General features: G+C 45.8%; 1 protein-coding gene and 1 pseudogene across 2 annotated transcripts in view; one reads left to right on the plus strand and one right to left on the minus strand.

Annotated features, from left to right (window-relative positions):
* LOC147630512 (tRNA (5-methylaminomethyl-2-thiouridylate)-methyltransferase) overlaps positions 1-23,618 on the minus strand; it is a 72,684-nt gene that overhangs the window by 31,739 nt on the left and 17,327 nt on the right. The window lies entirely within an intron of this gene.
* Positions 18,896-19,407, plus strand: LOC147630513 (histone H2AX pseudogene; annotated as a pseudogene).

Below are 23,618 nucleotides of genomic sequence, written 5' to 3' on the forward strand. Positions count from 1 at the left end.
ATGCTACGCCTGGGCTTTGAGCCAGGATGGATCAGAGGGGTGGCAGCTTTGTATTCCACAGCTCGCAGCCAGGTGCTGATTGCAGGAGGTCGGGGGCCGAGTTTTGAGCTGACCAGATCAGTCCGCCAGGGGTGTCCTCTCGCCCCTTTCCTTTTTCTCTTCTTTGCGGAGGCTATGAGTATGTATTTGACGGCAGAGGAGGTTGGTTTGAGAGGACTTCAGCTCCCAGTCCGGGGGGAGGATTTGCTTGATGCTGAGTTTGCAGACGACACGGGCTTATTTTTGCATGGCCAAGAGGCCAATCTTATTCGGGCAGAGCAGTCGCTTCAGGTTTTTAGTGCAGCTTCGGGAGCATTGATCAATTGGCGCAAGACAGTGGCCTTTTGGATCAGTAGTGCTCCCACTCCGGCATGGAGTCCGGACCCCGGTTTTAGATGGATTCCTCCCGGCACAGCAGTGCGGTATTTGGGATGCCAGATTGGCCTCGATTTGTCACCTGAGCAGCAGATTGCCCCGCTTCTTCTGAGCATTCGGAAGAAGCTATTGTATTGGAGTACAGCTCGACTATCCTTGGCTGGGAGGGTGGTGGTGGCAAATCAGGTGCTGTTAGCGACCATGTGGTACATTACGTCTTGCTGGATTTTTTCGAGCTCTTGCATCAGCCAGGTACAGAGGCTGATCAGGAACTTTCTGTGGTCTGGGCGGGACGGTCAGCCAGCTCGGGCAAAGGTTGCATGGGCAGTTATTACACTCCCGCTGGCTCAGGGCGGTTTGGGCATTATAGATCCAGTTGATCAGAGTAGAGCCTTATTGGGGAAGCTTATTGTTCGGGGGTTGCTTCCAGGCGCTGAGCCTTGGAAAGAGCTCCTCTTGCAGCGATTGCAGGCCCGGGCGCCTCCTGCAGGGGGTACTTGGGCACCAGAGATTCGCTGGATATTCATAGAGATGAGGAGGACAGGCCTCAGTAGAGGATGGGAGGACAGATTTGCTTTGAGTATCCTGAGAGCTTGGGAGTTGCTGAGACCGGGGCTCTCTCAGCGGCCTCCGTCTTGTGTTGAGGAGCGGGCCAGGCAGCCGCTCATCTGGAGCCCAGCGGTTCGTACAGAGCAGGGTCATATGCTGGGTTCTCGGCCTCGTCTAGCCTGGGGACCTTTAGCGGCAGGCCCAGCTCGTAGTTTTGGAGACTGGCAGGCTTTCTGCAGTCTACCAGAGGAGACCCAGGTGGAGAGGCTGAGTCACTTCAGAGGGGGGTTGATTATGCGGGATGATATTCAGGAGGCACTTTCAGAGGAGTGGTTCACACCTCTCGAGCCAGTGGCCCCACGGTGGATGGGTGCCTTCACACAGTTGGAGATCCTGATTGCTGTCAGAGCTAGCACTGAGGATGGCAGATGCCTCTATTATGAGATTCAGGATGAGGGCCGACTCCAGAGAGTGGAGGTGGAGTCGCCCTTGGTTGCAGAGTGCACCTTTCAGAGGATTCGGGTAGTAGCTGCCGCTTCTCGGAAGTGGCATATTGACCCCGACCCTGCTGACGTGCTCCCGGATTGGCGTATATGGGCATATGCAGCACGCCCCTTGGCCCGGCTACAGTGGGACCCCGGAGAGTACGAGTGGCATGATCCTTATGCATCCCTTGAGGCCACAGGGATCACTTTTTTCCAGTATACTGTTCGGCTGGGACGGCATATTTTGACGGCGAGGAGGACGGTTTCTCCAGCGGCAGCTGGGCATTGGCGATTGCAGGGACTATCACAGGAGTTCCTGGAGGATTTCTGGGCTCGACTCTGGGCTAGTCGACAGGCCCGCAGGATCTCGGCTTTTCAGTGGCTGGTCGCCCACAGGGGCTCAGCAGTTGGCACTTGGCTTGTTTATAGCGGTCTTCCGGCGGCCTGCGTCCGATGCGGCCACCCTATGGAGACACAGAGACATTGCCTTTGGGACTGCCCTCAGGCACAGCAGATCTGGCTGCGGATGCTGCGTATTCTAGCCCCCCTCTCTCCAGAGGGTATGTTTACGTGGGGTGCCGCTGCTTGGTCGACTTTGTCAGGGCCTGCTATGGGCTATGAGATGGAGCAGGGCAGTCAGGCCATCAGATTTATTAGGGGCCAGCCTCGCCTGGTTCCGGCACCGGATTTCTCGTCCGACAGCTGGACACAGGAGAGGGATTTACGATGGGAGCTCCTCAGCAGCCTCACCATCTGGTTCACCTGGAGGGCCCGGTGCTTCACGGCCTTTGAGGGGAGATTAGAGCCACCAGCAGAGACTGTTCGGGGGATTTGGCAGGAGTTGATCCACACCCTGCGAGGACAGTACGACCGCATCCGGGGAGACTCGGATGAGGCGATTTTACGGCGCCAGGCCTTTCATACCACTTGGCGCTGCGGCCCGTTCTACACCCTACACACGGGATCCCCCCGTTGGCACTACAGGCCACCTGTTTGGCTCTTCCCCCCCCCATTGTATGATTTAGCCGCTCAGTCCTTTAGACTGTGCTTGTATTTTGCAGCACCTAGGGAGAGTCTCCCGGGCTGCCATGATGTATTCACTGCTCTTCTCTCTGTTAGGAGCAGGAGAGATCTCTTTTGTAGCCCTACGGGCGTTTTTTCTACATAACTAATGAAAGGATCTTTTCTCGGAAAAAAAAAAAAAAAAAAAAAAAAAAGATGTAGGTGATGATGGGGCAAATTTCTTCATCTTGTTGCCTAAAAATGTGTTTTTCTACTGTTGGCAACTTTGTGTCATCGGCCCCTCTCGTCGCCACTATGGCCCAATCCGCCATTCCTCACATTTCTTATTGTTCTCCATCCATCCTCGCTCACCCTGACTCGCGAGGCGGCTTCTAGGCCTTCCCTCGATCTTCTACTCTGATACCACGTGTCACAAGTCCAAAACGACACACCCACAACGCCAAGTCGCATCGCAACCTGACCCCCATCACCCCATAACATCAGCTCTCTTGGCCGTCCAAACTTCAATGGAAATGAAAATTAATTAAATCGTTCTTGCAAGGCTTACTTGATAAACACTCTAAGCAAACTTTGATTTGACCAGTTGTAATCCTCGTAGCTTGTGAAATGTGGCATTGCAAATATCCAAACCTCCCCATACCAAATGCCCAACGTACTGTTCTCAATCAAATAGCAAGATGGGAAAGCATTCATACGTCCACATCAGTACATCAGGGTTGATCTCTTCCTTTTTTTAGCAATTTGCAAAAGCCATGCGCTACTTTTGGGCAGCAGATTACGCCATTTCTAGGAAGCATTTGCCCTCTAGGATGATTTTATAAAGAGTGAGTGCAGATGACACTGCAACTTTCTTGGAGGCCTCTCATAGGACTTTGCATCACTTCACAACTGCTCGTGCTTTGTGCTTGGTTGCAGGGGCCATTATGAACTAGCTTGTGGATTGCAAACAGTCACTCGAGAATGGGATGGCAAATGGATTCCTACAAGAACTCCAAAAAGGTGTTTCAGCTATCAGATAGGTGTAAATACAATAATTTGTGCGTATTTTGGAGGATTTTAGAAAGAAATCACTGTAGGGAAGGCCAGTGAAGCTGAATCTTCTAGTGTGCAGTTGAAAATCGCATCCTTGCCATAGCTTGGTACATCATATCTTGATGGTGATTTCCACGTTCTTGTGTTGGGGTCAAGGTATAACATGCTTGCGGCGATGCTTTGATTGATGCTAATTAACACTGATCGGTTTGCTGCAGTTGTTGGAACATGAAGTCAAGGTGTCCTAGTGTGTACTAGGAACTAGTCTTTGTGTGTGAGTTGCCATGTGGCACTCTTTCTATTATCCCATATAGTTGGGTGTCATTGTAACACTTGTACTTCACTTCTATATAAGTGAGGTCTCTATCATGAATAGATCATCCAGCAAGCTCTCAAGTCTTTTTATGAACACAAGTCTCAATCTTGTGGCCTAACTGAACTTGAGTCTATGTCTGAGTAGTTAGCTTCTTCATCATGCTTGTCTTTGTGTTCTTTCCGCCTTAGCTTAGCCTTGCTCAGTTCTTCCTGCTTTCTAATCTAGCTTAGCAGTAGCTTCCATGTTCCTTCATGTGGTATCAGAGCCACGCTACCCTCGTCGTCACGTTGCCTCGTCTTCCTCCTTCTAGCCTTGATGCTGCCCTGATTCTCTTCTCCTTGCCTCGTCATTAGCCTCGTCATCTTTGCCTCAAATCTGCCCGCCATTGCCTGCATTCTACCAGCCATAAGCTGCCCCAGATCTGCGCCATTTTCTTCTCCAGATCTGCGCCATTCTCCACTAGAAGTCTGCCCCACATATGTGCCACATTGCCTGAGATCTGCCCTCTATTTCTGCCCCAAAATCTGTGCCACATTTCCAGCCATCTGCCTCAGCATCTTCCCATGAATCAGCCCGCCATTTTCAGTTCACTGTCTGCGTGTATGGGAGCTGCGTATTGCTAATCTTCATTTCGAGTTGAGATATCTCTCAGATTGATTCATCATGATGAATCCTCACGCTGCCATTGAGAAGTTCAATGGCCAAGGATTCCACACCTGGCAAATGAAGATCAAGTTCCACTTGATGAAGCACAATCTGTGGAATCTGGTCAAGGGAACTTCTTCATCAAACGAGAAGGAGAAGGAAAAGGAACCTCAACGTCTCGAGCAAGCATTCGCAATCATTGCATTGGGTCTTGGAGACAATTATCTGCATCACATCTCTGATCTTGAAAACCCTGCTGACGCTTGGAATGTGCTTGACCACTTATTTGGTGCAAGTAGCAAGCATTCAAAGTTGTCACTCAAGATTGAATTCTTTGAGTTAGATCTAAAACCTGGAGCACCTTTGGATGCTCATATCAACAAAATGCGAAGCCTAATGAATCAATTGGCTTCCGTTCACTCTCCGGTGACAGAAGATGATGCTATGGCAGTGCTTCTCAAAAGCATGCCTGAAGATTATGACAACTTGGTCACGACACTGAAATATGGTCCCGATCCTTCATTTGAAGGGATCATAAGTGCATTGCAGGAAGAAGAAAGGAAGCGGGAGAAGCGAAAGGATCACCAAGTGGAGGGAGAACAAGCTTTGGCAACCAAGTTCAAAAGGATTTCTTTTAAAGCTTGTAGACATTGTGGCAAAAACAATCATGATGAGAAAGATTGTTTTCGCATCAAGCCATGTGGGATTTGTGGCAAGAATGGCCACTCTGAAAGTAACTGTTTCTCAAAGAAAAATTCAGCAAATATGGTGGAGGACACAAGTGATGAAAAAGCATATATGGTAGATGATAAAGATTTCTGTTTCTAGGGTTCCCTGTCTGGATCATGTTTCCAAAAAGGATTTTTGTAAACCTGTTGCAACCGCTATGAGTATGCAAGGGTATCTTGTCTTATCTGTTTGAACCTCTCAGAGGTATCTATTATATTTTGTGTGTTTGTCCTGGTATATCCCATATTCTGTACCTACCCAAGAATGTCCAACTTGCATGAGAGACTAGAGCCGTGGATTTATCCTTGACCAGAGACCCTGGCATGAGAGACCATGAGCCTATGATTTATCCTTGCAGTATGAGGCATTTCCTTGAGGGGGGATTTGTTGGGTATATCAAGGAACTGCATCTTTTATAAACTCATGATATCACTCACCTTTCCTTCATGGGGGGGTGTTGGAACATGAAGTCAAGGTGTCCTAGTGTGTACTAGGAACTAGTCTTTGTGTGTGAGTTGCCATGTGGCACTCTTTCTATTATCCCATATAGTTGGGTGTCATTGTAACACTTGTACTTCACTTCTATATAAGTGAGGTCTCTATCATGAATAGATCATCCAGCAAGCTCTCAAGTCTTTTTATGAACACAAGTCTCAATCTTGTGGCCTAACTGAACTTGAGTCTATGTCTGAGTAGTTAGCTTCTTCATCATGCTTGTCTTTGTGTTCTTTCCGCCTTAGCTTAGCCTTGCTCAGTTCTTCCTGCTTTCTAATCTAGCTTAGCAGTAGCTTCCATGTTCCTTCAGCAGTCACATGACCTAATCACTTATCTGCAAATACACACAGAAGAGGCAAGATAAACCTAATCTACTGTATATATTGCAAAAGATGGATATGTACAATGCTGATCTGGATCTACACTCATATATCCGTCACATTCCTACTGTGCATTAATGCTATAGATGCATGACAAAAGGTTACTTGTTCTTCTACCTATTCTTGAGTTAAAACTGGCTGCTTGAAAACCTTCTCCTTCCGTCCAACACCTTTCGATTGATGTTTAGAAAAATAGGTGAATACCATCCCTTCTCTTGTGCATTTTCAATTTGTGCATCTAACTAATGATATTGCAGCACTTAAACAAGATTTGGGTCTAATTCAACATTCAGTAATCGGACCAGCTCCTGGCATGATTTGTTACATGTGGAAGGGCTCCATGGAAGGATTGATATCCTAGTGTGAGTTCTTGGCATGACTCAGTACATGTGGAAGGGCTTCATGGAAGGGTGGATACCCTGGTGAGAGTTCCTGGCATGCTGATGAAGTCTCATGGAACGGTGGACACCCTGGTGAGCATTCTTTGTACCTATATGGGTGGTACCCGAGACAGGTTCGGTACAAGATGAATAAGTTGGAAGATGGATCCAGAATATATATTGTACATATAAAGCATTTGTGTGTGTTCTGACATGCATGAATGACTTGTCTTAGCTGCCTGGACAATGCTTGGTATTTCTGCCTGTGATTGTCCATGGGCTCCGGGGACATGCCTGGAAACCCTGTGGACGTGTGTGTGCACACCTGTTTGGGACTGAGGCGGTGGTCGTATGTGTTTTGCAGGTGGTAAGTGACCCCAAACTCAATTTACAGCTTATATTTTATTATATTAAGGTTTATGAGTGCAAGTGCTCACATACACTTAAATTTGGGCGGACAAATTATAAAGTGTTCACATATACTTAAGTTTGGGCGGTATAAACATACTTAAGTTTGGGCGGTCAGTTTATAAAGTGTTCACATCAAGTGGAGTATTCAGGCTGTGTCTTGATGCTCCAAAGACTCTGGGTGCAAGGCAAATAACAGGGCATCCATCTCATCTCTTGGGGTGACCTGTACAGAACGTTTGTGAGCTGAAAACAGGGCTGTTCAGTCCAATTCAGCAAGGTTCTTAGCGGCCAGAGCTAGGGTTTTCATGGCTGGTTATTCGAGACAGCACTACTTAGTGCTGCTAGAGGGTGTGATCATGTCCTAGAGTATGGCTATGCCCGGGGAACTCTTGGAAGGCTGAGATTGAGATCTTAGGCAACTGTTTTACTTGTTTTCATCATATTCTGGATGTATCTGGTGCCATTCTGTAGAGTGTTTACTCTCTTGCACCCTTTCTCTTGTACTGGACTACTCTGTTGGTAATAAAGATACCACGCCAGGGGGGCGGGCCCAACTTCAGCCCCTAGTGCTGTGTCTTGTGCAAGCTTTCATATCGTTGTTTCAGTGGTTTCAAAGCATGCTTATGTAATGTCAGATGCTTATGTGTCATCCCATTATGTTATGTATGGGATGAGATTTTTTGTGTACACGCTTTCGTATTTGTGACAATGGTATCAGAGCTTTGGTTCTCTAGTCTGTCGTAAATCCCCTTGTTGAGGGTAGCAAATAGAGCATTCCAGGCACAAAAGATATTAGTGTTGGTAGAAATTTGTGGTGAGCAAACATGGCTAAACATGTGAGGGATGATGAGCATGTGATGAATACACCTGACAGACAGATGCAAGATGAGGTGCTCAAGGATGTACAAAACACACCACTTGCCACACCACTTATCGATGTATTGTCTGAGTTGGAAACTCTGAGATGCCATGTTAGGCGATATCATGATGAGACTGCAACACTGAGGGCCACACAGGATGATCCTGATGTACAGAGGGTTTTGCAATCTAAGAGAGAGAGCAATACAGATGGCGAGGTCTTCGAGGCCATAGCTGCCCAATTGGGTTATCCGAATTCTAAGGAATTGGCCAAGTCTTACTTGCAAGAAAAAGGCGAGGTAAAAAAGGATGTGTCTCATCATGCCACTCATGCAAACTCTAAGGAGTCTGATGATGCCTCCTCTCATTCTTGGAAACGGGAATACTCCAAGCATGAAGGCTCTTCACATTCCCGGGGTAAGAGAGACAGATTTGATTCCCCTGACAGGTCACGCAACAGGAAGAAGACCCAAGAATTCAAATCAAGACATTAAGTTTGAAAATTTCCATGGAAAGATGGATACTACAACGGCTCTTTCTTTTGTCGGGCAATTTGAGATAGCCTTTTGTGATGGAGATTTCACAAAGAAGTCTAAGTTGAGACATGTGGGTATGCACTTGAAAGAAACGGCCAATGATTGGTGGATGGCCAAATTGTTGGAGGGCACTGCAACTCTTTCTTGGACTGATTTTAAGAGGCAATTTTATGCACAATTTTTGCCACCAAACTTACGGCTAGTGACTGGTGGATGGCCAAATTGTTGGATGGCACTGCAGCTCTTTTTTGGACTGATTTTAAGAGGTAGTTTTATGCATAATTTTTGCTACCAAACTTTGCTAAGAATGTGAAGAAGGAATGGGATTGGCTTAAGCAAGAAGAGGGAGAGTCTGTGCAGATGTATGTGGGAAAATTTTAGAAGGTGCTGCTGAAGGAAATTCCCATCATGTCTCTTGACGAAGAAGAGAAGAAAAGAAAGTTTGAAGCTGGCTTGGACTTTGTAATACAAGACACCCTTGAGGTGTACCCGAATCAAACACTTAAAAAGCTCGTTCATTCGGCTACTGTGGCGGAACGGTTGCATGTTTTGCCCAAAAACATGCCATTTTCAGATCCATATAAAGGCAAGGAGGGACAGCCTCATTAAAGTGAACAAAAAGGCTCCTCAGACAAAAAGGAGGGATGGTTTAAGAAGCTGGGGAGTAAATTCTTTGATCATGGGCTGTCCAAACAACAACGGCTTGATTATGTACGAGATGGGAAATGTTTTGGATGTGGCAGTAAGGACCACTTGTATCCTAAGTGTCCAAAGAATCCCAAGAATGCAAGGGACAAGGCAGAGAAGCCTAATGTGAATGTGATTCCCGATGTGCAGGGAAATACTGGACAGCCTATTGAGAGCAGAACCATATACAAAGCTTGGGGGCAACTGAAGGATCAGCCCGCTCTTTTCCTTTTAGATGATGAATCCACAGATAACTTCATCTCTGAAGAGATGGCTGCAGCTATTGGGTTAAATGTCTCAAATTATGGTATGCAAATGAATGTTGATGCTGCCTTTGCTCGTAAAGGGGTTAATGTAACTCCTATCATTGGGAAACTTCGCATTCATATCCAGGGCTATCTAGATCATGAGAGCTTTTGGTTGCTCCACTCATGGGATGTGATGTATTGTTGGGAATGCCTTGGCTTGCTCGTATGTAGCTGAAGGACTACAAGTCCAAGAAAATTACCTTTATGCATAGAGGTAGGGAAGTGGTCATAGATGCTGGTGCTCCGAGAAGCACCATACCTATTGTCAGTCATGGACAAATTCACAAAGTAATGAAAAAGTCTACTTGTTCTTATTTGGTTTTTGTCAGAGATGAAGTTGAACATGCTCAAACTAATGTCAATGTGGATTATTTGACGCAAGAAAGATTAAAGTTCTTGCATGGTTTTAGGGATTGCTTTCGTGATTGTCACATGCACACCCAATTGGTGTACATGTGGCATGGCATTCTTGGCATTCATGAGCATGAAGCAAGCATGTCATCAACATATAGAGTATCATGGTCATGGACAAAGCAGCATCCAAAACACCAAAGCATTTCAAGCAGCTCATGTGAAAGCATCATAAGCACTTTAGCAACCTAGGCATCACAGTCGGCCAGCAGCAAAGAGCACATGCGCATTGTTGCTCCCAGTCGGCAGCTTGTCCAACAGGCTGACAGCACTTTGCACGGCCCGACCAGCAACAAACTCACATATAAAACCAAGGCATATCATTCAGTCCAGGCAAACCTCTCTCTTTTGGGTGGTCTTCAAACCAAGACCCCTAGAGGTGTGGAGTTCAGCGCTCAGTAGTTCAGCATCCAGAATTCATCCAGTCAAAGTCATCATCATCATCATCATAGATCTTTATAGATCTCAATTGTAACCATCTCATTTAATATAGTTAAATTGCATTTGCATTGAAACTTTTCTCTATTTCTTAAGTACTTCCAAGTGCAGTTTAGTTAAGGCTAAGGTTGTTTTACTATGATCAAACTCCTCACATGTCACATTGGTATCAGAGCGTTACAGAGTAACCAGCCTTACTTCATGTGCATCCCTTAGGTCGTTCAGTAAAGCCATCATGACAGTCACTTCCGCTCAGTTAAATCCAGTTCTCAAGATCTTGCAAGCCATCCTTAGGGTTTTCCCCTTAGGCATGCATCAATAACCCATTCATTTGCATTCTCGCATAGCATATAGGGTCGCACATGGCTTGCATCAGTATAGTAGTCAGTTTAGTTAAGGCTAAGGTTGTTTTACTATGATCAAACTCCTCACATGTCACATTGGTATCAGAGCGTTACAGAGTAACCAGCCTTAGTTCATGTACATCCCTTAGGTCGTTCAGTAAAGCCATCATGACAATCACTTCCGCTCAGTTAAATCCAGTTCTCAAGATCTTGCAAGCCATCCTTAGGGTTTTCCCCTTAGGCATGCATCAGTAACCCATTCATTTGCATTCTCGCATAGCATATAGGGTCGCACATGGCTTGCATCAGTATAGTAGTCATCCTAGTAGTCCAGTATAGACAGTCAATCTAAGCATCTTGCATCTTCAACGTATTCATGATTTACCCATGAGTTTTTTGGGGAAGAATGGCATCCATCATCAAAGGAGAAAATGGAGTTTTGGGCTTCAAGTTTCAACTGGCATTAGCAGGGGGTTCTCTTCCACACAAGAAGACGTAAGTGGCTCCAACATCACCTCAAGAGGTAGTAGGTATAGAGGTTCATGTGTCACAAACAGGAGCGTGGTTATACAGAATTTAATACTGAAATCACAAGATTTATCATCCTTTGATCGCTGCCATATCCCACATACATAGCCATAACAATTGATTTTACAATGTGGAAGTGTTGAAAAGAAATGATACTGCACTAGGGACTAGAAGATGGGCTGGTCCCCCCCTCCCCCTTGAAGGATATATATTGCCTTAAGGGAGTAAGAATTTGACAAGTACATAAAACGGGTGGATTGGCCCAGCCATACACCACCGTTTCTTCCAAAATGATAGAATATGAAAACAACTTACAAACACTATACTTGCCTACAAGTAGCCCAGCTACAAGTTAGCAATATGGTGCCCAGCAATCCCGGTTTCTTCAAATGTAGCTTAACTTCAATAAAATCAACCACCTAATGGCTAAAAATCAGCTTAGGAGAATGCCCAGCATTTCCCATGGGTTCTCTCGCATAGAACTTGTAGCAACCGAATCCAAGATGATTCTTCCACAGCTTCAATCTTGGGAATAATCTTCTTCTTCTTCTAGCTTGAATGGAGACTTTCAATTCTGAAAATCAGAATTCAGCCAGCTTCTAAGTGTTTTGGGGAAATAAAAACACTATGGTATGGCTGGAAAAAAATACTCTAGAATAAGTGCATTAGATAGAGCAATAAACAAAGACCAAGAAGTACTCTTGAATGAGGCTGGAAATCTGAATTTATAGAGTTCTATTCAGCCTAGAAGGAGGCGCCTAGATGAAGAGAAGGAGTGGAGGTTATTGCTCATGAAAAGATGTGGTAGGGAAAGGTTTGTGTTGGTCATGTCCACTCCCAGCTAGTTGAGGTGTGAACCTAGCTTACTCACGGGCACTTTTTCCCTGTGACTGGACACAGGTTTTTTTCCCCGTGTGAACACACTTATGTGTGTTGGGCACTTTGCCCTAGGCCTTTTAGTACTCACTTGTACTTTCATTTCATATCATTATTGAGTACATCTTTTCCAGCACTCACGTTTCTCTGTGCTTGAGGTTGTGTGTGTGTGTGTGTGTGTGTGTGTGTGTGTGTGTGTGTGTGCAGGCTAGCTTCCCTCCTACCCAACATTGGTATCAGAGCCTAGTTAGGGTTAGGGTTTGCCCCCTGCTGCCCTTCAACCTTGAGCTTCAGCCTATTGCATACTTTATACACGCCACACTCTCTCTCTAGATCTGCAAGTACTCTTTCTGCTACACTACTGTACTTTTACACGTTTCTATACGTTGCTCACGACCTGCTGTACGACACCGCCTGTACCGTACACTGCTGCTATGCGCCGCTGCCCTGCTGCTGCCGCCTCTGCCGTCGCCCTCACAGCCGCCGCCACCGTCGTGAGCCGTAGCTGCCTTCAGGTCCGTTGTAGTTTGCCGCCTTTCAGGTCCGCATCGCCGTCGACGGTACAGCAGCCGCCTGCACCCAGATCTCACAGATCTACGCCGCTTGCCCACCGTCGCCGCCTTCGATTTCACCCTTAGATCTGTGCCGCCCTCTGTGTGCGCCGACTGTACCCGTCGCCGCCTGCTGCAGCCCATACACTACACCAACCATTTCGCCTAGCTGGCGCCGCCCTGTACTGCCGCTAAAGATCTCCACGCTCTTGCCTCAGATCTCTCAGATCTGCACGCTCTTGCCTCAGATCTGTCACAGCACGATTGTAGCTGCTCACAATTTGGGGTATTTTTGCAATTTTTTTTTCCCCAAATACTCAGAAATTGCTAAATACACATCATTATTTTTCGGGCTTTTCAACATTGAGCTCAAAATTACAAATTTTTGACCTCAAATTGCACAAATTGCCTGTTGAAATTTGGGGCTTTTCACCATTGAGCTTGCAATTGCAACATTGGCACACATTGGCATTGATTTCACCAGATTTGGTGCATAATTACACTAGAAATTTGGGGATTTTGCAGAAATTGGCACTATTTGCAGGCAATTTTGGGTATTGCAGGCACATTTGGTTGGCATTGGAGCATTTTCCCCAAATTTTTGGGTATTGCAGGTACATTTGGTTGGCATTGGAGCATTTCCCCCAAAAATTTTGGATATTACAGGCACATTTGGTTGGCATTGGGGCATTTCCCTCAATTTTTGGGTATTACAGGCACATTTGGTTGGCATTGGGGCATTTCCCCCAATTTTTGGGCATTGCAGCACTTGGTACAGGTGACAATCGCATTAGCAGATTTACAGGTGCAGATCCGGTTCAGATGTGGTCTAATTGGTTGCATAAAAATTAGGGCTTTTCTACATTGAGCCCATTTTTGGAGCATTCGACCAATTTACATTTGATCTGCCAGGATTTGAGCACTTTGATGGGGAGAAAACAGAATTAGGGATAGAGTTCATTCATGGGAGACATACACAGAGAAGCAAGGGAGAGAGAGAGAGAGAGAGTTGTGGGGATAAGTCAACTCACCAAGTATGAGTGTGTGACTCCCCTATCACACATGTATATTGCACTAGTACACATAGTGCACTTAGTACATTAAAAGTACTAAGTGTACTATGTACTATAACTTATGGGCTTGTACACACTATAAGGGTGGGCATAACGCCTTTACCCCAACAACCTCCCACTTAAAGGCAAAGTGCCCTTAAGTAAAGGAAAAGAAAAAATCAGCATGTACATGATAATATACAAGGCCATATCAAGGCTGAAAGTGGCCTCATCCAATGCCCATCAAGTGTCTGCAATGAGCAAACCGCTCCGGAGGCAAACTCTTTGTCAACAGATCAGCCGGGTTGTCATCCGTATGAATCTTAACAAGCTGAATTTGCTTGTTCTCTATCACCTCTCTGATGAAGTGATACTTCACATCCACATGCTTCGTCTTTGCATGAAAGACAGGGTTCTTTGCCAACTGTATGGCACTCTGACTGTCACAATGCAACAATGGAATATCCCCTGTATAGCCCAAATCAACCACTAACCGAGATAGCCATAATGCCTCCTTGCAAGCCTCTGTGGCTGTAATATACTCGGCCTCTGTAGTAGATAAGGCAGTGCACTTCTGCATCCTGGATATCCATGACACAGCACCTCCTGTGAATGTAAATACATAACCGGTAGTAGACTTCCGGTTATCTGGATGACCGGCATAATCCAAACCGTGTAACCATGCACTAATGCATCCTGTTTGCCAAAGCAAATGCACAAATCCTGTGTGCCCTTCAGGTATCTCATGACACCTTTCACTGCTTCCCAATGCTTCTTGCCAGGGTTGGCCATGTATCTAGAAACCACTCCCACTGCAAATGCAATGTCCGGCCTAGTAGCAACCATGGCATACATGAGACTACCACAAGCTGAAGCATACGGAATCTTGGCCATATCAGCCCTGTCTCTATCTGACTGTGGGCTGTCCATAGCACTGAGTTTCACATATGGAGGCAAAGGAGTACTAGTCTTCTTCCCCCCGTCCATATTGAACCTCTGCAAGACTTTGCCAATGTATTCCTTCTGAGACAAATACAACACATGCTGATTTCTGTCCCGAAGTATCCGCATACCCAAGATGTGATTTGCATCACCCAAATCCTTCATATCAAAGGTTTCATGCAGCCTCTTCTTCAAGGCATCCATCTCTTTACGAGATTTCCCGGCAATCAACATATCATCAACATACAAGATGAGGATCAATAGACTGCCATCCAAAGCTTTCTTGGTGTACAAGCAGTGATCTATGTCACTTCTCCTGAATTTCTGAGATTTCATGAATGTATCAAATTTGTGATACCATTCCCTTGGTGCCTGTTTGAGTCCATAAAGACTCTTTTTCAGCTTGCATACAAGCTTCTCCTGTCCACGCACTGCATAACCCTCTGGCTGCTGCATATATATCTCCTCATGGAGATCACCGTGAAGAAAAGCAGTCTTCACATCCATCTGAATCAAGTCCAGATCATCATGCGCAACCAAAGCCAACACAGCTCTAAGTGTGGTCATTTTGACCACTCGAGAGAAGATCTCCTCAAAGTCCACACCATATTCCTGCTTGAAGCCCTTAGCCACTAACCTGGCTTTGTATCTTGGCTTTGCATCTGGTGCAACTTTGAGCCTGTATACCCACTTGCAAGGCAAAACCTTCTTGCCTGCAGGCAAATGCACCAACTTCCAAGTTCCATTTTTATGCAGAGAATCCATCTCTGACTTCATGGCACGCTCCCAAAGAGCCTTGTCTGCCCTCTGTAAAGCCTCCTTATAACATGAGGGCTCCCCACAGTCAGTGAGCATCAAGTAGTCAACCCCTGGAACAAACCTGTCAGGGGCTCTGGAGGGTCTAGTGGACCTCCGTACCCAATGACCATCATTTGCAGGTTGCTGTCCAGCCTGCATATCACCCATTGGTGGCTCCTGTTCCATGCCATAAGGCTGAAAAATCATGCCCGGTATCTCCTCTAACTGTGGTATATCCATAGGGATATCTTCTGCCATATCTGGCTGTCCATTTGGATCATTTTCAGCACCATTTAAGGGCTGGTTTTCCTGCTGTAATGGCTGATTTACAGCCCTTTGTTGTTGTCCATGATGTCCATCATCATCAAAGATGACTCTGCCAGGCTCCTGTTGCCTTGCAGGCTCCTTATACATGCATGTTTCATCAAAAATGACATCATTGCTGCGTATGATCTTTCTATTCACGGGATCCCAAAGTCTATACCCCATTTCACCTCTGTCACCATATCCTAGGAATATGCATTTATGAGACTTAGGATCAAGTTTGGTGCGCATTTCCCTGCGTATGTGCACGTACGCAACGCAACCAAACACTCTCAAGTGCTTGTATGACGGAGGCTTCCCTGTCCATACTTCCTCTGGCACTTTCCCACCAAGCCTCGTGTTAGGTGACCTATTTATAAGGTGAACGGCTGTCATAACAGCTTCAGCCCAAAAACCATGAGGTAATGCAGCATGTGACAACATAGAACGGACCTTCTCCTGAATGGTCCTGTTCATCCTCTCTGCTGTCCCGTTTTGTGGAGGATCATAAGGAGTAGAGAGCTCCCTCTTGATGCCTTTAGCATCACAAAAGTCCTGAAACTGTTTGGACATATACTCTCCACCATTGTCGGAAAGCAAAGCCTTTAGTGTTTAGCCAGTTTGATTCTCAACAAGAGCAACAAACTTCTGAAACACTGAGAATGTATCACTCTTCAAACGAAGAGGATAAACCCACACCTTGCGTGTGGCATCATCTATAAAAGACACAAAGTATTTTGCCCCTCCCAAAGAAAGCTGAGGCATCTCACATACATCTGTATGCACAAGCTCTAACTGAGCATCTTTCTGTCCAAGAGCTTTCTTGTGGGGGCACTGTAGTTGCCTACCATATATACAATGCTCACAAAATTGAAAACTTGAAAACTTTAGAGAAGGCAAGTAACCCAAACGAGACAATTGCTCCATTCCCTTGACACTCATGTGTCCCAACCGGCTATGCCACATAGAAATTTCCGGCAGCTCGGTTGCATTTACATTATCATGGTGACAAACACCTGCATGCATGAAATAAAGAGTGTCCACCTTAGAGCCTCTGGCAACAACCAGTGAGCCCTTACTAATCTTCCACTTTCCACTACCAAATGTGGTAACATAATCAGCATCATCAAGCTGTCCAGTAGAAAGTAGATTCTTTTTGATCTCACGCACATGCCTGACATCATGGAGCATAAGCTGTGAGCCATCTGAAAATACAAGCCTTACATCACCTCTGCCAAGAATCTTGCATGCATGGTTATCACCCAAATAAACCACTCCTTCATTGCCAGCAGTATACCTGACAAACAAGTCTCTGCAACCTGTGACATGAAAGGAGGCACCTGAATCAATGATCCATGAGTGCATACCATGACCACCTGTAAGAAGTGAATGGGCATCAAGTGAAGACGTAAAGAGGACCTCATCCTCACTGCCACCTGCATGTGACACATTGATTTCTTCAATCTTGACTCCACTTTTGCCCTTTGGCTTTACATCTTTGGCTTCATCTTTCTCTTTGTCTTTGCCTTTTCCCTTTTCCTTTTGATCATTTTTCCATTTGTAGCATTGCTTTTTAATGTGTCCCTTCTTGCCACAATAATGGCATTCCAAATCCTTTTTGGAGCGAGACTTGCTCCTTCCCCTTTCTTGGCTTTTTCCCCTTTGCTGGGATCTCCCACGTGCATTCATTGCATTGGACTTTCCAACAGAGTTGTTTTTCCTGTTCATCTCTTCTTGAAGAAGAGCACCCTCAACATCTGCATATGACAGCATAGCATGCGAATTGCTAGTGGCTGTCCTGAATGTGTCCCAACTCTCTGGCAAAGTGCATAAGAGAAAAGTGGCTTTGAACTCATCGTCCATTGCCAACTTTTGATTTATAACTTGGCTGACAATACCATTAAACTCATTTAAATGGGCTGTCATAGACGCCCCTTCCTTCATCTGAAGACCTATGAGTTTCTTCAACCAATACACTTTGCTTGAGGCACTTTGTTGGGCATACAAGTCCTGCAATCTCTGCCACATTCCCCAAGCTGTCTTCTCTTCACGAATGCTGAAAAGTAATGAGTCTGACACAGACAACATGATAGTAGATCTTGCCAGCTCATCCATATCTTCCCACTCTTCAGCAGTAAGAGAAGCGGGCATCACACCCCTTTCTTTGATAGGCTTGTGCTGCTTTTTCTGGAGCAACACATTGTAGCACTGGGTTTGCCAAATATCATAATTATGCGAGCCTTCAAGCTTCTTGATGTGAAGCAATGAAGAGCTCTCACCTGTGGTTGCCATAGTAAAATGCAACCTGTCAATGCCTGACTCCCTGCAAAAATGTGCAAACACTGCACCAAAAGCACACAAAGTGCTCACAGTTATTCTCCCAAGCTTTATCTCCCACTGCGGAAGCAAGAATGCAACTTTTCTCCCACTTTATGTGATGAAAACACCAAAATCTGGTTGCTGCAGATTTTGGACAGCACCTTAAATGTGCTCTTTTGCCCTTCCAAAGTACTGTACAGCAGTACTAAGTGCTCACCAATGATGTACCAAACCTGTACCGGCAAGTACAGCAGCTGAATTTGAACCTTTTGGTCACTCAAAATAGTATACAGCCATGCCAAAACATGCACAAAGCTGTGCCAAATCTGTACCAGCAAGTACAACAGCAATAAATGCTCTCCTGGCTGTCCAAATGAGTGAAAATCAGACTTTTACAGTCCTGTACACTGCATACAACAGTCCCTAACAGAAATTGGGCAAAAGCCCCTTGACTGCAAGCTGATTTTTGAGGATTCAAGGCATAAATGTCTTGCCTGCTGCTTTGCCAAGCTCAACAAGCATACGAACTTGAAAAACCCCTTGATTTAAGATCAATTGCTGATCATACATGGTACATTGACGCACATGAAGGCATCCAGAGTGTTCACGATGCTTCCCCCTGGCCACATATACATCAAATACATGAAAGCCCCTTGATTTACAGGCACATTGAGTGCTTGTAAGGCATCAACACATTATCCACAGCATCAAATGCGATTGCCTGCATGCAAATCAACCAAATCGGCACAAAAGCCCCTTGATTTGCACTGCAATTTGCTGCAATTTTGCCCAAATGTGCGATTTCTCACATCATACAGCATGTATGAGTGCTTAATTGCACAATTACATAAAAAGCCCCAAATTTCGACATCCAATTTCCTACAAATTGATCCTGATTTGACCAATTTCCTGCAAATTGATCCTGATTGTGACCAATGTCACCCAATTTTGCCAATTTTGCTCAAAAAATTGAGCAATTGGGCACCTGTACCTGCTCAATTGTTGATTGTACTTGCTCAATTGCAAATCCCAAAAAAAATGAGGCAAATACCTTGTAATTTCTGATTTTCCTTCAATTTGCAGGCTGTTGCAGGAGATGGGGGCAATTCTTGCTGCTGCAGATTGTTGGTGCAGAAAGGGTGTCTGTGCATACCATGGAGTCTGTCAAGGGCGGCAAGGGCGGGCGCGGCAAGGTGGCCAAGAAGAAGGCCGTCACCAAGTCTTCCAAGGCTGGCCTCCAGTTCCCTGTCAGCAGACTGGCTCGCTTCCTCAAGAAGGGCCGCTACGCCAAGCGCGTCGGCATAGGCGCTCCAGTCTACCTGGCGGCAGTGCTCGAGTATCTCGCCGCAGAGGTCCTGGAGCTCGCTGGTAACGCTGCTCGGGATAATAATAAGAACCGCATCATCCCCCGCCACGCTGAAGTGCCTTCGTCATGTTTCGCCTAGCGCCGCATACACGTCGACGGGCTCCAGTTGTTGCGATGCCGCCTGTTTCGCCTAGTACTAAGACTAGTACTCGACGCCCCGCTATGCTGCTTTCGTTGGTCTTTGCCTCACGACCCCCGCTTGTACGCATGGGCACACATGCCTCGGGCTATGGCACAGCTGCTGCTACTGGGCAGCGTGGATTCGCCTGCTGGGCAACGTGGATGAGCCTGCCCACGCTGCTGCTTCTCTCCACCCACCTGCCTGCGACTGGTCACACAGTCGACCAGTAGCCAGTGCTGCACAAAGGCGACCAGCGCTGCACAAAGGCGACCAGCAAAAAGGCGACTCAATTCTTGATGAGAGGGAGGGGAACCTGGTGACCAAAGCTCTGATACCAGTTGATGGGGAGAAAACAGAATTAGGGATAGAGTTCATTCATGGGAGACATACACAGAGAAGCAAGGGAGAGAGAGAGAGAGAGAGTTGTGGGGATAAGTCAACTCACCAAGTATGAGTGTGTGACTCCCCTATCACACATGTATATTGCACTAGTACACATAGTGCACTTAGTACATTAAAAGTACTAAGTGTACTATGTACTATAACTTATGGGCTTGTACACACTATAAGGGTGGGCATAACGCCTTTACCCCAACACACTTGCAGCTCTTACAGGTGTCAGCTGATTGTGTTTTTCACGGCACATGTATACATTTGTGGTTTGCTGTAGTATATGTATGCCATTGTGGACACTTTGACAGATTTGCATCATCGTGCAATACACTTGCAGATTTGGGACATGCAGATGTATTTCTCCTAGTGAAGGAGTTCCCTTTCAGTCCATTGGTTATCCTGCTATTTATCTCCCGCATTCTTACGGTTTTGCTGGACATTGCATACTCGTGGTGACTTGTGACAGATTTGCTGTCCTATCATGGCCAACAGTAATAATGACCTCTTTGGAATGCTATCTCAAGAGGACAAGCTCAATGGGGACAACTACCCTATGTAGGCCTATATGATGCGTCATGTTTTGGTTGCCAAAAATGTATGGTTGTATGTGGATGGCACTGAGGAGCGTCCTCTTGTACCTGCTCCAACGGAAGGTGAAGTGATTCCCGCTCATCCTCCTGCAGGTCCACCTCCTCGTCTTCCTCCTACTCAGCAGCAGCGTACTTGGGATGCTAGGGAAGCTCAGGGCCATGCATTGATTGCTCTCTCGTGCCGCAGGCATATCATTCCGCACATTCGATCTTGCACCACTGCAAAGGGTGCTTGGGATACCTTGGCGGCATTGTATTCAGGTCGCAATGAGGCTCGTGTAGCTTACCTTCGGGGCAAGCTTGAGACTGACCGCATGAAGGTGATTCTATCGATCAGTACCTTACGCATGTGAAGGACCTACGAAAGCAGCTCATTAACATTGATGAGGTTTTGACAGATAGCTATCTTGTTCAGACAGTTTTGCGCAACTTGCCTGACTCTTATCAGACATTTGGCACCACTTTGCGGTTGTTGGCTGGCAATGCACCTAATGCGGTCACTTTTGACAACCTTGTGACTCTCTTGCTCAGTGAAGAGCAATCTCGTTCCAACAGGAACAACATGATGTCTGTTGAGTCAGCAATGGCTGCTTCTTTTCGTGGGAATATATCTGGGCCTAAACCTAGCCCATCGAATCCTCCCAAGATAGAGGACAAACCTGAAAAGAAAAGCGCTGTAACTATTGCAGGAAAACAGGGCACACCATAGAGGAATGCAGGAAGCGTATTGAGAGTGAAAAAAAGAAGAAGCTGGCATCTTCTTCCAGAGGTACAGATCACGCCAATTTGGCTACACGTGTCAGCCTTGACACTTACATCTTCATTGCCTGCAGAGATGTCTTTTGATGCCATTGCTTTTGATGACTATGCTTTATAGTCTGTACTCCATGGTATGCATTGTCTGGCAGATGCATTTCAGGGAGGGATTCTACTTGCCCACATGCAGTTGGTGATGCCTCATGGTCACTTATGCTTGTTGACCCTTATGCTGGTCTATGCTAGACGCTTTCTCTTATGTGATGTCTACTGGAGATGCCTTTTATGCTGTTTTCCCTTGCAGCGGGATTGTTTCTATAGTGTCGACATTGTCACTTTCTCACATGTGATGTTTATTGGGAGTGCCTTCTACACACTTGGCCAGTGTTGACTTGCTCTCATGGTTTTGACATGTCACATGTATATTATTCATTGTGGGATTATGCATCTTTACACTTGCCATACATGCCACTGATCATGGCATCGCTGAGAGTTTACCTATCCTCTCATAGCATTGGCTGATGCCCGCCTCGAGCCCCCACTTTTTCTCCCCATTTTCAGCTTTTCCCATTGCTGAATTTTTACTTTTATCAACCCTACCACTGCTGATTTTTTCCTCATCGGATCCTCCATTGATGAGTTTCCCTCTTGCAGCTTACATTGCATGTCTCACAGGCATGACTTCTGGATCCTGTTGCCTTTACACATGCGTATATCTGCTACCTCTTCTTATGCTTATCACTGGTGCAGTTACAGAGCATTGATGTGGATTACATGCAGTTTAGCTTGGCATTTGGATGCTGGCCTTTAGGGGGTATTATGCGATGCCTCTTGATTTGATGCAATTGATGTCCACATGATCTTTGCCATGCATTTCGATGCATTTATGTACTACTATGCTCTAGCATTAGCACTATGACATTGGGGATTCTCCTTTTCCCCATCATATAGTGCTTGCTTTTCCCATTGGCACTGCAGTTCACCTTACCGTGGAGCATAGTGCAGGGCAGCATTCACAGCTTTATCACCCTGCTGCTACCCGTTCACACCATTCACTTGAGGGGGGTTTGTTGGTCATGTCCACTCCCAGCTAGTTCAGGTGTGAACCCAGCTTACTCACAGGCACTTTTTCCCTCTGACTGGACACAAGTTTTTTTCCCGTGTGAACACACTTATGTGTGTTGGGCACTTTGCCCTAGGCCTTTTAGTACTCACTTGTACTTTCATTTCATATCATTATTGAGTACATCTTTTCCAGCACTCACGTTTTTCTGTGCTTGAGGTTGTGTGTGTGTGTGTGTGTGCAGGCTAGCTTCCCTCCTACCCAACAATTTGTGCAAGACTTTTGGATCAAAGAATGGCTATTAGCAAAGTAGCAACTCGTGTAGCTAAAAGAGGAGGAAAAGTTTACTTTTTATCTTTTTCTTTTGAGTTAACTAGCTTGCATGACTCTTTTGGAGAAAAGTGAGCTTGCATGCTTTACTCTTAAGAAAAGTAAGCTTGCATGGCACACTTTTAGATGCATGAAAAGATAAAGCATTGCAAGATGCATGCATGTAGCTGAAAAAGCTTGCATGTCGCATGAATGGGAGTTTTTGGCCATGCCTGTCGCATGCATGGGGGTTTCTAACTATGCATGTCACATGCATGAGGGTTTCTGACCATGCATGCCGCATGCATGGAGGTTTCTCATCATGGAGAAGAAGTTTATCAACAATACTTAGCTAGACTGATGACATGCATGCATACATGTATGCATGCATAGAGATAGAAAACCCGCATAAGAGTGGGTTGTCTTCAAAATGTCAATTATTCCTACACAAATCCATCAATACAAGTTAATTGAAGACCGGTTATGCAACATACTAACCCATGGGTGCAATCCAAGCGTCCCCAGATCCATGAGCTTCTCATGCAATAAAATACAAGCATTGTTCAGGCAAAAAAAACAATACACGCAAATAAAAATAAGCCATGCACACAAATGTATGCATTTAAACACATATTTTGGAAGAAACCCCATCTATTTATATGTACTTGATATTTACAAGGGCTATGGTATTTGGTGTCAGAATACGCAGCGGAGATGATGACTAAATCTGGAAACACAAGAGCAAGTGCAGAAAATAGACAGCAATGGAGAGAGAGGCGTGTAACTCTACTATGTATACACAAGAAGATCCCGAAAAAAATACAAGATGATAATAGCAAGGGGTGTGGAGGTCCATTATATATGGACCCCAGGTAGCAGTCGGCCTGCTCCAGAGGCAGCCGATAGGGTCAAATCCTCCACGACCAGCTACAAGGGCCAGTCGGCCAGGTCTGTACATAAGTTGGGTACAATTGGCTAGAGGAAAAGCGCCTGCCAGCTCACGATTGCCCCCCCCAAGCCACAGATAAATGGGAAAAATATGGGGAAAAATACGGGGAGTGAGGAAAAATAGGAAAAGCACCTAAAAGGGCGGGCACACCCACAACAGAGGCCCTGTTGTCTCAGTAAAGACAGGAGATGACTTCTAACACCCCCTCTCAGCTCCTGGCTGTGAAACCAACCACAGGGAGCTGGAGTGCCGCCTGAGCAA

This window comes from Cibotium barometz, chromosome 16 (assembly GCF_041138505.1).
Source record: "Cibotium barometz isolate CiBa-2024 chromosome 16, ASM4113850v1, whole genome shotgun sequence".
In the NCBI taxonomy this organism is placed as follows: Eukaryota; Viridiplantae; Streptophyta; class Polypodiopsida; order Cyatheales; family Cibotiaceae; genus Cibotium; species Cibotium barometz.